Below are 14,018 nucleotides of genomic sequence, written 5' to 3'. Positions count from 1 at the left end.
GCCTCCCGCGCACGCGCAGTGGCCGGCCCGGGGCTGTGAGGGGCCGGGGCCGCTGAGCGGAGGGGAAATGGCGGCCGCGAGTTCGGAGCTGCGCCTCCTCTAGCCCCGTGCGGCCCCCGCCGCTGCTAACAGCGCTGTCTGGCCGGAAAGAAATAAAGCCTTCAAGGCGATTTCTGCCTCCGCTGCCCTGAGGCAGTGGGAGTCCCAAAGGCGGGAGTTCCCCCCACACAGACGAGCCAGGCTGGCAGCGTCTGATTGAGGCACACATCGATATGGAGACAATGTTAAGGGGTTGGAATGCACCTTTTTCAATCCGCTCCTGTGCACTTCCCACTGTCTCCCACCTGGCTTTGAACAGCTCCAGGAAGGTGCATCCACAAACCTCCCTGTGCAGCGTGTGCCAGTGCCTCAACCCCTTCACAGCAATCAACGTTTCCTCCTAATATGCAATCTAAATTACCTCTCCTTCAAATTGTACCACTGCTGGTGAAGAATCCCTCCCCAGCTTCCCTGTGGCCTCTGTGAAAAATGTGTATTTTATGACTGGCTTTTCGCAAATATTAAAATGAATATTATATGTATTGTGTCAGAAAGTAATCTGTATTCATTCTCTTAAATAGTGTGTTACATTGTATAAAAAGAGTGGCTTCTAAGGAAAAACAGGCCTGACTAGTCTCCTGCTGCCCTCAGCTGCATGACATGCCTTTAACATGCCTTAAACTAAACAAATAGTTTTAGGTTATAACAAAATGTTAAAATAGAAACTTTGCTATGTAGTATACTTTTTTTTCTAAAGAAAGGACTCACAGTGAGATAGCAGCCACAGGACACCCAAATCTTTCAGAGAAAGAGAATTTATTGCTCCATTGTCGAGTTCTTCCTGCCTCACTCAGCCCTGAAGACTCAGTCAGGATTCAGAGGAAGAAGCTGACACTGCCCAGACAGAATCCTGGGTTTGAATGGAATTTATGCATCATGGATGAGGTGTAGGAATATGCAACAGGCTGTTGCTTTTAAGGGTTAATTCTCTGTTAACGTGGGTCCTTTTTCGGGCTTATTTTGCCCAGAAAGAGGCACCTGGACTGTCTGTAACTCTTTGTTTTTATTGTCTCATGTTGTCTTAATTCAAATTGTCCAAATTATTACTACTCTAATTACTGTTTATATAACCATTTTATTACTATTAAACTTTTAAAATTTTACAAACAAGTGACTGGCGTTTTTCACACCTCCTTCAGATAGCAGGATGTGCTGTGAGGTCTCTGCAGAACCAAACATCACGTTGGGTATGAGCCACCACGGTGCTTCCCCTCACAGGGTTCCCCATCTGGCTTGGGACACAATGGCAATGCTGCTTTTTCCTTGTCACAGGGCAGCCAGGTATCCCTGTGCTCCAAGTGAGCAGCAATTAAAAGTATAATTAAGAACAGCCTGCATTTGCTTGCTGTCTCCCAGCCTCTTACTCCTGCCTTGCCTCTTACACTTGTGAAAAACGCCAATCACTATCTCACTGCGAGTCCTTTCTTTAAAAAAAGTATCCTACATAGCATAGTTTCTATTGTAACATTTTTTATAACCTAAAACTATATTTAACACACTACTTAAAAGAATGAATACAGCATTACTTTCTAACAAAACACATATAATATTCATTTGAATATTTGCGAAAAGCCAATCATGTATCTTTCACACACTGATGCAGCTGACTGAAAAAACAAACTAACCCAGAGGGGAAAAAAAACCAAAAAACCCAAAACCAAACAAACAAACCAAAAAAAAAAAAAAAACAAACCACCAAAAAAAACGAGCATTGTTTTCCTGACTGGATCAGCAAACTGAACCAGCTCAGCTGAGGGACAGGGCAGATCCCTCGTTGGGCATTCTACAAACCTCTCCCATTTAAAGAGCTCAGTCTCTGCCCAGCTCACCCTGTTCCCTGTGGGGACCTTCCAGGTGCTGCCCTTCATCTGAGGGCACACATGTTTTTACCTTATTAGGTCCTTACCTACATGTTCATTTTTCAAGGCCCAGACTTGTGGATAACATTTAAGGTTTACATGCACAATAGAGGTTAGGGGGAAGTGGATCTGTTCTGTTTCCCTTTGCCCAGCTAACACACATTTCTCCTTTCCTTATAAGACCCTTCTAAAAGCCCAGCTAAGAAGCCCCAGTTCCTGTGATTTTCTTCACAAACCACATCAGGAGAACTTGATGCCTACACAGGGCTTTTGCTCCTCCACAGGAGAACAGAGTTTCATTTGAAGCCTCCAGAGCCTCTGCTATCACCTCATCAGGAGCCAGGTTCTTGGGCAATTCCCAAACTGGAGCCAGACTGAATCACCGAGGCAGAAAGCCTTCCCCAATTTTGGCCAGACTAAACAAGCAACCTTTACTCAGGTTCTAAAGCCACCCTGCCCAGGCAGGGCTCAGTGTGCTGCCCTTATCTCAGGAGTGCACATAAAGTGTTGACGAGGCACCTCAACCTTCCAACCAGCAGCCAGCTACTAACCTGGGAAAACACACACACCAAAAAAAAGGAGCTTTGTGAAGGATATTTAAAAGGAGGTTAAGTAAGACTGTCTGGAACAGGAGAGCTATTTCAGCAGGCAGGGTGTTTTTCTTCTGGGAGCTGAAGGACAGGGGGAAGGAAGGAAGGAGTAGCTTGGAGCTAGCAGGTTCTACCCCAATCTGTTAGCCTTTCAGGCTAGCCCAGGTTTGCCTGGAGTTTTGCCAATTCCCATTGATTTAGAACCTTTTTTTTCCTCTCTCAAGCACACAGCATATAATATCTGGCATTAACAAATTGTCTCCATGACACAGCTTTCCTGGTGTTGCCATACTGCCTGCTAGTTTCCTCACTTAAAAATGGAATTAATAAAGTGGCACCAAGAGTTCAAGCACCAGCTGGCTGCTGTGAATGTTTGGAAGAGTGGGAAACTCCAAAGAGTATCACAGGCTGTTGGGAGCAGGTCCAGCTCACAGATGTGACACTGGCACTGAGGGCATGAGCTGCAGCCACTGTCTGCCTTCCACCTTCTGCTGAGATTTGGGGTTTTCCTGCAGATAAACCCAGATAAGATACCAGCTGAGGCTTCTCAGGAAGGATCATGGCTTGTCTGCAGTGACATACAGCTGAGTCACTTGGCTGCAGCTGAGGGAGAAGCAGGCCTTGCCCAGCCTAAACTTGGTTTTTAGCCCCATTTTCTGGGAGGCAATGTGCTCTGAGTGGAGAAAGTGAGCAGGAAGAGCCTGACAAGCTGCAGCCAAGTGAGGGACTTCCCTGCACACATGACTCACTCTGCAGCTGCCTCCCCTACCGACCAGTTGGACTGGGCCAGCACCAGGGCTGGTTTTGATGCTCAGTTTTGCCTTGCCTACAGCACACAAATTCCTTCACGTCACCTGTCACCTCGCCCTCCTGGCGCCCAGTTCTGTGCTTTGCATAAGTGGGGCACGTGAGGAATCTCGGTTTGGCAATCCCTGGAGGCCAGCCAGAGGCCCCTGCAGGCTCTGGTTTTGCAGCCACAGCCAGCTCTGCAGGAGAAGTGTTCTCTTTGCAAAAGAAAAAAAACCAAAACAAGCAAAATACATAAAGAGAGGCATTTTCCACAGCAGCCTGCCTTTCAGACTCTTTTGCATTTCCACTCAGACTGCAGCAGGAGGAGGAGAGGAAGCAAAGGCAGCCACAAATTACAGCCTGACAGCCTCGTGCAGAGCCTTGAGCACGTTTGAAGTTTATTCCAGCCTGAGAGCAGCCTCCCTGTGATTCACCAAATGGTTTGGCTGGTGGGTCCTGCTGGAGTGGAGACAGACACTCCCACACACCCACCCTTCCTCACCAGCAGGCTGCAGAGAAACAGCTCCTGCTCTGACATTCTTCCCAGAGCATGTTCCAAATGGGATGGCAGTGCTGCAGGGACTGCATCCAAGAGCAGAGCTGCAGCTCAGCAACACCTGCAGCAGCCAGGGCACATGGGACCTGTCCCACTCCTCCTGGCACACACACACAAAAAAGAAACAACAACAAAAAAACCATCCCTGACCCACAGAACCAGATGGTTCTCAGCTGGATCAGGGGCCTGAATCAGCCCAGGGTGCAGAGAGCAGCACATGAGGAGGTGCTTCAAACTGAAAGAGAGTAGCTTTAGGTGGGAGATGAGGAAGAAATTCTCCCCTGTGAGGGAGGTCAGGCCTGGCACAGGCTGCCCAGAGAAGCTGTGGCTGCCCCATCCCTGCAAGCGTTCAAGGCCAGGTTGGACAGGGCTTGGAGCAGCCCAGTCCAGTGGAAGGTGTCCCCAGCCACGGCAGAGGTTTGCAACAAAATGGCCCTCATGGTCCCTTCCAACCCAAACCATGCTGTGATTCTATGACCCTGCACATTTTCATCCTCTTGGCCCCAGCATCAGCTCAAACAACCCCACACTGCAGAGCCCAGCAGCTGATCTGGCTTTAGGGGTGATCCCTTCCTCTCCCCTGGCAGTTTTCTGGCAGGATCCAGTTCCTGTCTGAACTCCATGGGGTGACAGCATCGAGGGCCGTCCCCTTTGGCAGCTGTGCCACAGCAGAGCCCTCAATTAACACTGGCATGGGCACAGGCTGCATTCCTTCCCACATCCAGCTCAGCCACAACTTCATTATCAAAACGGGTCACATCGAGTACACTGGATTTTCCAAGCAAAGCATAACATAAACCCTCAAATCACTGCAGCTAATTCTCATTTCAGTGTTTCCTTTGTCAGCTGTCACAAGTTGTGCATTTTAGCTACAAGCTGTGTTTTGTTTCCAGGTTTCCTCAGCATTTTAGGTGCTACTTACTGGGATTAGACTCCTATTTCAAGGGAAACCATGTCCCAAGACTGACACTCCAAACCAAGTAGATCAACACAGAAAGCCCTCAGAATCAGCTCTAGCAAGATCTGGAACAGCAACAGAGTTGCCAGAAAAGCAGATGATTCCTCCCAAATACAAGGGAATCAACAGTGCAGCACCAGCTCATCAATGTTTTAAAGGATATGCACCAAGATGCAGAATTCTGCTCCTGCTCCCATTGTGTCATCTTGTCAGGATCATAAGCAGTAAGATTGCAGCCAGATAAATCTCTGCCACAACCTTTGAAGAAGGGTTTCTTTTTATAAATGGAAAGCAATATGTTTCTCTAAATACTATTTAACCCAAGCCCCAAAAAAATTAGAACTATACATCTAGGTTATCCAGGAAGAAAAAAACTCCAAAAATGTATAATAGATTTTAAAGTATGTTTCAATACAATATATAAAACAAAAAATATATAGAAAATAGGGGGCTGAGTTCCTTTCATTAGGTCCCTGCTTTGCAGGTTTTCAAGGATTACACTTAGAAGCTTTTTTTAACACAGGGCTTTTTCAGCAGCAGAGGTCATTGCCATCCAGTGTTTTCCATCTGCTGTGACTCACTTGGGCTCACACAGAAGTGATTAGAAAATCATGGGACTCCAAGAGCTACAGCTTTAAGGAAAAGCACAAAGAATTACAGCTTCTGCAGGAAAAATAAGAGTTGGCAGCTGCTGTAAGGAACTGGGCTGATGAAACACACACACCACCCCAACTTTCTTCACACAGTTTCATTCTCTTTTGAAATACTTGCTTTCTCTTCCCTTATTATCCAAAGCAAAAAGGAAGGCACTAAATATTGAGGAAGAAGGTAAAAAAACAGAGCTTGGACTGGAAACGAAAGCCCAAGTAAGCTATCCTCAAAATGGAAATCCAAAAGTTTGGATGAGCTAAAAGAAAAGGAATAGAACAGAAAGATCATGCAGTTGAATATCTTAATAAACAGCCTGATAAGTCAGGCAGGGATTGCTCCTTTCCTGCTCACTGGACTCTGTGCTATTGCAAGGCCTACAGTTCTTTTTTTAGGTCACAAAAAGCCTCAGGCAGCAGCTCCTCACGTGTGATCTCACCTCAGCACACTCACAGCCCAGGACTTTTAAGCCAGGCTCTGGATTTCAATGAATTTGCAGCAGCAGCAGCCAATCTCTGTGGCCAAAAGTGGCACGGGCTGGGATTAATCAAAGTCACAAGGCCACAGGGGGGAAGTGGCAAGTGCAGCCACTGTGGCTTCCACCACGAGGTTTTTCTTCATCATACCAGTGGATACAACCCACACCCAGAGCCCTGGGCATCTGAATAGCTGCCCTCTGCCCTCTTGTACAAAAGGGCAAAAATAGAGCCAGAGACTCAATCTCTTTCTTCCACTGTCCCAGCTGAGCCTGGGATTTTAACAGTTTGGAGCAAGTAGCCCAGTGTGGTGTTCATCCCTTGCTTGCTCCAATTCTGGCAGGGATCCCACAGAAAACTCCCTGAGCCTCTTCAATGGTTCCTTCACCTTCCAGTTTCATAAAGCAAAAGCATGTTTCACTCCAGGGGAAAAACCACCAGGATTGTGGCACAAGGAAGGCAGCTACGATTCAATGCCTTTGGATTTCACAAGAAGACTCCCTGGAGCAACCTCCTTTCCTGTGTGCTTCCCACTGTTCACCCAACAGCAGCTGGGGAAACATTGGAGCACCTCCTCAAAACAGGAAACAGAGATCCTTTATGAATTCCATGGGCAGTGCTGACTAATGAAGTATTGGCAGCCTGGTTTCCCATGGCAGTCACAGTGACAGCCAGCAGCCTGGTTTTCCATGGCAGTCACAGTTTCCATGATTATCACCTCATATGTGTCTTTCCACCTGCTCTTCACAGAAAAAAAAAAAAAAATCAATACAAGTTTATTTTCACCCTCAGTTTGTTAATCTTGGCCCTAAGAAAGTCAGCATCAGGTACCCAACACAAGCTCAGCTACTGCCAGGAAATAGCTGGAGCAAAACTCACCATTCTGCTGAGCTGTGTTTGCCATGGTGAACGTCAGGGGAGGAACAAAACCCTCCTTATCCTTCCCCAGGGAAGGGCAGAGAGGCGTAGGAGTCAGCATTCAACCTTGGGCCCTGCAACCCAGGCAGCTGCAGAACAAAAGCTGAGTCCATGGAAGAGAGGGCAGGAAAAAAAAGGCATAAAACCCACTTTGTCTAGAGCAGCAAATGGTATTCCTGGCTTAACACACTGAGTCACACCCAGCACTTGTGGAAGGACAGGGAGAAAAATCAACCCAAGGCACCTACCCCAACACTGCTGAGAAATAACCATCCCCATATCCCCTCACTAGGCCACTGCAACTGCCTTTTAAAACTTACCCAACAGCTGCTTGCCCTCAGGTTGTAATTCTCTTGCTCAGCTGCAGCTGCTCTCTGTCTGTGCTCCTTTAGTGGGACAAGGTCCAGAACCATGTCCTGTCCTTGCTAGCCCATCTGCAAATGAGACTTAATTAACCCCGAGAGATTTGGAAACTGTTTTTTCCATAAGGATGAGGATTATCAGGTTTGTGCTGCTTCCTTTCACAGGGAAGCTTAGAAAGCAAAAGGGTTTATGACAGGAACAGGAAGATACATGGAATTTGTAGTGATTTCTAGTAAAAGTGGCTGGTTCCAGTGACAGCCTTCCTGCTGGCAGCAGTGGTTCCTCCTGCAGGTGTCCACACAAAGCAGGTGATCTTGCTGGGCTCATCCTGCCCCCTCCCTGAGATCCATGGGTTCTCTGGCAGGAGGGTGCTGCCCTGTGTCATGCACTGTCTCTCACCCCACAACAGCCCTTTCAAATGAGACCCACCACAACTAGAGCAGCTGAGGGGGAGAAGCAAGTTCCATCCTTGCAGGCTGCAGCAGTGCCATTTCCTCGAGGTGGATCTTGCAGAGGCTGCAGGGCTGGGCTGACCCATGGACATCCCAGTGAATTCCCCAGGCTTCTGGGCAGATACTGGTTCTCTGTCCCTTATCTGCTCAGGTGCTTTTATTTCAGATCCTTTTTTTTTTTTTTTTTTGGAAAGGCCCTTCTCTGTTATGAGCAAGGCTCCAAAGGTCCTGGTGTCCTCATTGTGTGCAAAGCAGTGAGGATTTGGTTATCACCAAGCCAGAAATGTCTCCAGGCAGAGATGTTATCTCCACAAGGCCAGAGGGTGACTTTAGGGACCGTCAGGAGGCACCCAGGTGGTGTGAGCACTGAGTGGTGCTCACAGTGGAGCTGTTGCAGCCTGAGCTGCTGCTGGAAGGGATTTTCCCTGCTGGAAGGGCCTTCCCTGCCACCCCTCACCCCCTGGCGTCGTGCCCCTGCTGCTTCCCTGCCCAGACTGAGCAGACCTGGTCAGCTCCTGATCCAGCCACATCAAGAGGATCAGGGGGATCCAACTCTAAACTCCCCCTGCAAAGAAAAGGCAATAAAAGATAAGATTACAGGCTCATTTTACTGCAGGTCTCACAAAGGGAGGGAGAGGGAACATGTGGCAGGGAGAGAAAGAGAGCACAGATGATCCTTCCCCTGCTTTAGGTGGGTTTCAGCACCCCATGGAATGGCAGGACAACAAAAAGATGAGATATAAATAACCCATTAGGGCAAGGAAATAAGCTTTACCAATAAACCTCACCAGTGAAAGCATTCAGCATGAGGAACCTCTTCCAACCTAGGGCTTCTTGAAGTTTTCATCAACGTTTGAGAGCACCTTGATAAAACCACACCATTTCATAAACACCAAGGATTTGGCTTAGATTATTGACAAGTCAGTGTTGCCAGAATTTATTTCCATACTCTTAAGACTCGTGATGTTCTAGGTGAGGAGCAGAAGAGGACAGCCTGCAGCAGGGACCATGCTTTGTTCTGTGCCTGTGGCCCAGTGTGGTGCTTACCAAGTAAAACCCAGTGGGCACCTTGGCTGAAAAACTCAGCACCCAAAAACCTGAGTCACTCCTTGGGTTTTCTGGGTGCTCAGAACTTTCCACTCCCAAGTGGTTCTCACTTCCTTCTATTTGGAGGTCAGAGAATGAGACAAGTCACCATTTTGCAGACATTTCCTCTCCCACTGAGGCCCAGAGTGGGTAACTGCTGCTATGGAGCACAATCAGCTCCTTTTTGCTGGGGATTTCTCTTCACACACAGGCTGGGCAGAAAGAAAAGGAGCTACACTTGGTTGATCCTAAACAGAGTTCCCTTCCTTGAATGTGGTGTGTTGGGAAAGGGGGTTGGCCAGATGGGGAGTTTCCATGTGTGTAGAGAGCAGGGATGTCACTGTGACATTTTATGAAAAATCCTTTTCCCAGGATTTCTTCTCCGAGGAAGATGAGAAGCCTCAGCTTCTCCATGTTTTGCTGCTCTGGAATGTGATTTGGAGAATTGTTTACCCAGCATGTGAATTGACCAATCCCAATCCAGCTGTGTCGGGACTCTGGTCTGTCATGGGTTTTTATTATCATTCTTGTCTAGCTTCTGATGGCTCCTTTCTCTTTAGTATAGTTTTAGTATATAATTTCTTTTCATATAATATAATATCATAAAATAATAAATCAGCCTTATGAGAACTTGGAGTCAATTCTCATCTATCACCTTGTCCTGGGAGCCCTCCCAACACCACAACACAGGGAGACAGGGATTTAACCCAGCTGAGGATGCTGCTGACCTTGCTGAGATGCTGACAGCCACATGATGGCACTTTTTTCACTGCAGGGCTGCTCCAGAGCCAATGACACTGGTACAAATGCTCTTGCAGCCTGCATGTGATCCCCCCTCCCTTCTCACTTGCCTTTTTTCCTCCTTGACAGAAGCTTCAAAAGCCAAACCAGAAAGCACAAAGCTTCCTGCTCACCTGGGAGAGCAGCAGACTGGCCTTGCTGGGATAGGGGACATCAGAGGCTTTTTCTACTGGTGGCACTGCTTTAAGGTTTGCCAGCCTCTCTTCTCGACAGAAATCCCCCTGGCTCAGCTGCTCTTATTGTGTCAAAAGTGAATGTTTTGCATTGCAGGTTGGGAAAGTGTTTGCAGTGATTAAAAATAAACCAACTTCTTTATTTCACCCTCAGCAGTTTTAGAGAAGTGGATTGAAAAAGGAACAGAAAATGAGGTGCAGGGTCATTTGAAGATTCTGCACATGTTTGTGGGGGGCTGAAGGAGGCAGTGAGGGTGGGGTGAGTGCAGCTCAGTTAAAATCACATCAGCTGCCAGCACCTCGATTCCCACTGAGCTCCCACTCTCATTAGGAAGGGTTTTAATTACACCTGCTGTGAAAGTGGGGGAAAAATCCACTGCAAGTCTCTCTGGAGAGCTCAGATAATGGGATGTGCTGGGGCTGCACAAACCAGACAGCCAGGAAAGCAGCCATGAGAAATCAGCCATATCCACAGGTCCTGGATGAAAACTGGCCAAGTATCAGTTCTCCATGGAGGGCAGAGCTCCTTCCTCGGCTGCTGAGCAGACAGCAAACCCTGCTGGCTTAGGGACAGCCCTTCTCACGCTGTTTGCTGGCTGTCACCTCCCCCAGCCCCGGGTCCTGTCACCAGGGCCACTGGCTGTGCTTGCTGCCCTCTTGGTGGGCAATTTGCTTTTGTTCTTGATGGCAACACCCTCCCTGTGGCAGCTGATGCACTGTGGGGTCTGGGACAGCAGAGTGGTGAGACAGGGACAGACAAGGGTTAGGCAGGGAACCAACAGGAGCTTTTTGGGGTTCATCCGTGGAAGGGATGGGGAAGGAGGAACAGAAAAAGCAGATGTGGGGTCTGGCAGCGCTCGCTTTCCCCCTCCAACCTGCAGGGCCAGGAAGCTCGGGGGGAGCTGGGAGAGGAACCCTCCGGAGCCAAGGCTCCAGTAAGGGCTGCAGCCGGGATACTGGGACCAGTTGGCACCGGGGCAGGGGCGGTCGGCAGGTGGCAGCAGGAGCGCGGGGAGAGGAGCAGCTGCAAGGCAGGGCTCTGAAAACCGGGTGAAAACACGGAGTTCCCAAGCTTGGCTTTCTTACAGCCTTCAGTGCCACGAAACCCATCATCGGCAGAGAGGGTGGAACACCCCGCTGATGGTTACAAGGAGAGAGGTTTCCCAGTAGGAGGGAATAGAAGTGTTTAATTATTCCTACAAACATAAAAACAAGCCAAAAAAAAACCCCAAAAATCTCAAGCAAGCAAACAAACCCCAAAACCAACCAAACAAAACAACCAGAAAACAAACAAACAAAAAACCCCAAGCAAACAAAAAAACCCTAGAAGAGTTCCAAGTCTTCGTTCTGCATTCCACAGGAAAAGCAGGGCAGCCTTGGCACAGAGAGGATGGAAACTCCCTGGTGAGGTTTATGTGGGAAGGTTTAAGAGGAAAAGTCCAAGCACAGGTAGATCAGTTATTTAAAATGGCATTCAGCCCTTGGAGGATAATGAGGATTTTCACACTCACCTCCTGGTAGCAGCCCATGGCCAGGGAGTCTTTAGTGAAAATGCTTTCCTTGGGAAGGCCTGGTGCAGGTTCTGGGAAACTGGAGCCCCCACCCTTCAGAGGGTGGGAGAAATTGTTAGCAATTGTTCCATTTCCTTTGGGAAAAGGAAAAGAGGAGGAATTGTGAAGTCTTCTGCCAATAAATTGCATCCTTTGGGGTTTTCTATTCTCACACTCAGCATCCACATGGGGCAGTTTGTTTTGAATAAGCTTTGGAGACTCAAAAAGGTGCAGAAATAGCAATGCTTTATTATGCCAAAGGAAAGTGCAAGTTAGGCTGTTTCCTGAAGATGGGGAGATTTGCTTTTAACTCCTACCAGCTCAAAGGTCTTTAGATAATACAGTGGGAAAAATAGAATTTCATGGTTGGAACTAGGTGATCTTTTAGGTTTTCTCCAACCTAAACAAGTCTGCAACTCCCTGATATCTCCCCACATTTATTTTGCAAGATTTTCCACTTTCTGCTCCCAGCAGATGAAGCCTCTGGTGTTTAAAAAAGGTGGAAGTGGTTTGGGACATGGATCAGTCCTGCTGCTCATTGAGTGAGATGTTTTTCAAACTGAAAAGATGATATTGTGCAATAATCTGTGATGAAGACTGAGTTCCCTAGAGATTACCTCACATTTAGCCCTCAAAAATTCATTTTGTCCTCTACAGATTAGCACAGATTTTACAATCAAAAGAACCCTCTGACTACCTCTGTCTTATCTCCAAAATGTTCATTCTTTCCCCAACAGACTGCCTACATTTTACCACTAAAAAAACCCTGCTGATTACCTCTAGATTATTGCAAAAAATGTAATTCTGCCCCCTACAGATCATCTCAGATCTTACCCCCAAAATATTAACTGTGCCTTACAGATCACCTTAAGTTTTCTAGACAAATTTTTTCCTACCTGTTGATTACCTCATTTTTGCCTCAAATCGTTCTCTTCCCTACAGAGTAACTCAAATTTCCACACCATTTTTTCTCCTACAGTTTAAGTAGATTTTACCACCCAAAAACCAACTGATGACCTCTATTTTATACACAAATTGTTGAAGCAGATCCTGCAAGATGGGACAATTCTTTTTATTATGCCAATGATAAAAATGAGATGCTGCCCTGGTGCTAACAGAGAAAAACCAGTGGAGAATTTTTTAAATTGTAGCCTGACCTGGTCACTGCCACATCATCAACTTGAACCGAGGGTGTAAAACCAGCAGCAGATGTTTGGTTTAACCAGGCTGGTTATTCCCCAAAAACCCAGAGCATCCTGGTTGCTATAGAGACACATCGCCCTTTCCTTGCTCCTGATGTCCTTGTGGGGCTGCTCCTTTGCCTCCACGCCCTTGTGCAAGGCAGGGAGCAGCGGCTCTGTTATCCCTGGGGAGGAGGAACGGGCGGCGAGGAAATGCGATCCCGAAGGGAAGGGAAGGGAAGGGAAGGGAAGGGAAGGGAAGGGAAGGGAAGGGAAGGGAAGGGAAGGGAAGGGAAGGGAAGGGAAGGGAAGGGAAGGGAAGGGAAGGGAAGGGAAGGGAAGGGAAGGGAAGGGAAGGGAAGGGAAGGGCGGAGGAAACACAACTCCAGCCTCTGCCGCCGCCTCTCTCGGCGCTGAAGCCACTTTGTTCCTCGCCGTGGCAGCTTCATTATTGATGAGGCAGGAGGGTGATCTCTCGGCCCGGGCTCAGGCTGTGCCCCACAGCGAGGGGAGGTCCCTCCTCTGCTCCTGCCAGCCCGGGACTGCCCCTAAAGCATCCAGCAAGGACAGTGACTCCCTCTAGTGTGGGTGTTCAGCTGCCCACCAGCCCCTCTCTGTGCCCTCACCTCAAAATTATTTATGTATCAGGGTTGTGTTTTTGCCAAGATCTTTGCCCACAGAATCCAAGGCAGAATGCCCTGTTCCAGCTGAAATAACAAGCAAGGAGCTTAAAAATGTTTCACTGCATCTCAAAACTCCACAAAACTCCTGAAGTGTGCAGCCAGCCAGACTTATCTGCTCTTTTCTGACATGATCAACCTGACAGCCTACACAGGCCTGATCCTGCCAGCCCTGGGCTTGCCTCATTTGGGCAGAGTTCCCTTCAGAGGCACTGCCCTTCACCCCAGCTCCATCAGCAGGGCTGCAGAAACCAAGCCCTGGAGTTATCAGAGATGTCCTGGAGTTATCAGAGATGTCCTGACTATCTGCAGCTGGATTGCAGCCACTGGCTGTGGAAGGAAGGAAGGAAGGAAGGAAGGAAGGAAGGAAGGAAGGAAGGAAGGAAGGAAGGAAGGAAGGAAGGAAGGAAGGAAGGAAGGAAGGAAGGAAGGAAGGAAGGAAGGAAGGAAGGAAGGAAGGAAGGAAGGAAGGAAGGAAGGAAGGAAGGAAGGAAGGAAGGAAGGAAGGAAGGAAGGAAGGAAGGAAGGAAGGAAGGAAGGAAGGAAGGCCATGCAAAGCCAAAGCCATCCCCATCACCTTGGCTCACAGGAAGCCACTGAGGAGTGATGAACAACGTTGATCATCACACTTCAATGCCAAGAAAACTTGCATTTTGTTGTCTATGCCACATGCGTAGCAGAAAAGCTATGCCAGGAATGTGAAAGAAGGCTGAAAGTTTTTATGGGGACTGGTTTTTTGGATGTCTCTCTGCTTGCAGAGCCAGATGTCTTTCAGCTCCTTGGTGTCTAACATTACAGAGCTCTGAGGGAGCTGGGTGAATTTCTGCACTTCAGCCAAA

Source organism: Agelaius tricolor, unplaced genomic scaffold (assembly GCF_023055355.1).
Source record: "Agelaius tricolor isolate 1412-34295 unplaced genomic scaffold, bAgeTri1.0.p SCAF_13, whole genome shotgun sequence".
Lineage (NCBI taxonomy): Eukaryota > Metazoa > Chordata > Aves > Passeriformes > Icteridae > Agelaius > Agelaius tricolor.
This window is presented reverse-complemented; position numbering follows the sequence as displayed.